Source organism: Armigeres subalbatus, chromosome 2 (assembly GCF_024139115.2).
Source record: "Armigeres subalbatus isolate Guangzhou_Male chromosome 2, GZ_Asu_2, whole genome shotgun sequence".
NCBI lineage: Eukaryota > Metazoa > Arthropoda > Insecta > Diptera > Culicidae > Armigeres > Armigeres subalbatus.
Window position 1 is genome coordinate 451,132,738 of NC_085140.1, and position 2,373 is coordinate 451,135,110.

The following is a 2,373-nucleotide window of genomic DNA, read 5'->3' on the forward strand; positions in this document are numbered from 1 at the left end:
TCATTCTGCTCAGCTCTTAGTGTGCCGCTGTAAGCATGCTCAAAGCAGGCGATTCATTGATTTGGAAGCATCAGCGTAGGCTTTACATAAACAACAACGAAGAGGCACCAAAATATTAATCAAAGCAATCGTGGCACTTTGCAGTCAGTAAAAAGCATGTGGCAACCACCACAGACTGGAGTGACAGTTGCCCAGCAGATTTCGGCTTGCCTAGCAGCATGACAATCTCCACAATCAGACCAAAGTGCAATTTTTCAAAACAAAAATCTCTAGACGGTTTTTTGGCACTCATCCTTGACCGATTTACTCTCAACTCATCGACACGTCGAAGACGAAGTCAGATAGGAAGAGGTTAAGAGAAGACAACGTGATCCACCCACCAAGAGTTTGTATCGGCGGTGACGAAATCGTACTTTGGATCGAATAGAGTTCGCCGCCGTACCCAACTGACTATCTACAATACGCTCATCAAACTGGTAGTCCTCTACGGACACGAGACCTGGACGATGCTCGTAGAGCATCAACGAGTTTTCAAAAGGAAAGTGTTGCGTACCATCTATGGGGGGGTGCAGATAGCTGACTGTACATGGAGGAGGCGCATGAACCACGAGTTGCCTCAGCTGTTGGGAAAACCATCCATCGTTCACACCGTGAAAATCGGACGACTGCGGTGGGCCGGGTGCGTAGCCAGAATGTTTGATAGTAATCCGGTGAAAATGGTTCTCGAAACGATCCAACGGGCACAAGCAGGTGAGGTGCGTAGCGAGCATGGTAGGATCGATTAAGGGAATACGATTTGCGGACCCTCCGCAAACTGCGTGGTTGGTGACGTGCAGTCATTAACCGAGCCAAATGGAGAAGACTTTTGGTACTGCACAGGCACTCTGGCCTTAGTATTAGGTATAAATAAATTATCGACGGGGAATCCTGTTTCATTATTGCAGATTCGTACCAACGTGTTGAACGGCGTATGGCTAAAATACTATTCTTGCAATACACGAGGGTGTCAATATTACTGCTAGGTTGATTAATCAGTTTTTTTATTTTTCCTGGATATTATCAAGATATCAACGGGAAAATCTTTTAAATATCGCCAGGAAAATTTAATGATCATCCTCACAAAATTCTTCAAAGTTTCTTCAAAAACAGTATTTTTTTTGCAGCACGAACTTGTTCAACGCTTAACCTACGGAGTAGTAACTGAAGGGCTTCAAGATAGCACCAATTTCCGCCTGAAGACTGTCCGTGGAGAAGGATTTACTGAAAATAAGAGTTCTCAAAATACCATAGAAGTTTTCCCGATGCTGTGACCAGGGCGCCACGAGACACACACTGTGTCAAAGAATTGTCACATTAGTTCTAGGCAAAAGTGCAATGTCTACTTATGTATTTCAGTGTTGAATTTAACAAATAAATGGCCTAATATTTTCATAAAGTTCATTACAGAAAAAAGATAAAAATAACGCCTAAAATTGCCCTTATAATGCTCAAAACATTGTCCAAAGTGTGCAATACTTTATAATGGTTAATCCTTCATATTCCCATTTTTCTACAAGGATCTGAAGACGACTTTCCATTGACTTCACAGTTTTGGTTTGTTTTAGGAGATATTCTACCATTTTCCCACGAGAACCTTCTTCAATTGGTTTATGTTCTGTATCGCGTGATCACGAGCTCTCTATACAAGGACGCCTTAGGTTTTCATTGAGGTTGAGGTCTAGATATTGAGAAAACTTTAATCTTTGACGAGATTGTAAAAATGTTTCTGCAACATTGTTTTGGAAAAATAAAGATTGGAGCTATGGCCCAATTTATCAGCGCCTGTCTTCAAGTTATTCTACAAAATGGCCAAATTAGGGAAAATCCATAGAACTTTGGTAAACGTTAGGTTTTTGATGTCGTTTGCACTATAAGCACCCTCCAAACCATTACATGACCACCTTTTGCTACGTAGTTGATGGTAATTTCGTTGGATCCAATAAGATCCCGATAAGGTTTAATTTTCTCTCGTCTATGAAAATGACATTCTGCCAGAGCTTTTGCGGCTCTGTCACACTTTTTTTTCTAGCATACCGTGCAAACTCAAACTTCGGACGCTTAAGCACTTTCTGATATACAATCATCCTGTTAACTCGCATTTTAAATCACCGTTTAAATCACATTGCAATCACTGAGTACAGATTCATCTTTGAACTACGTATTTAATACTTGCAGATATTGCAAAGAATGTTTGAAATTATGAAATGTCCGGCTTCTGTTTGATTCAAATCTCGGACACCGGGGATTGGATTTATATTTCGACACAAAGATTCAAACTTCGGACACCTGATTCAAGTACCGGAAGAATTATTGAACACACTCACTGCACAGCTC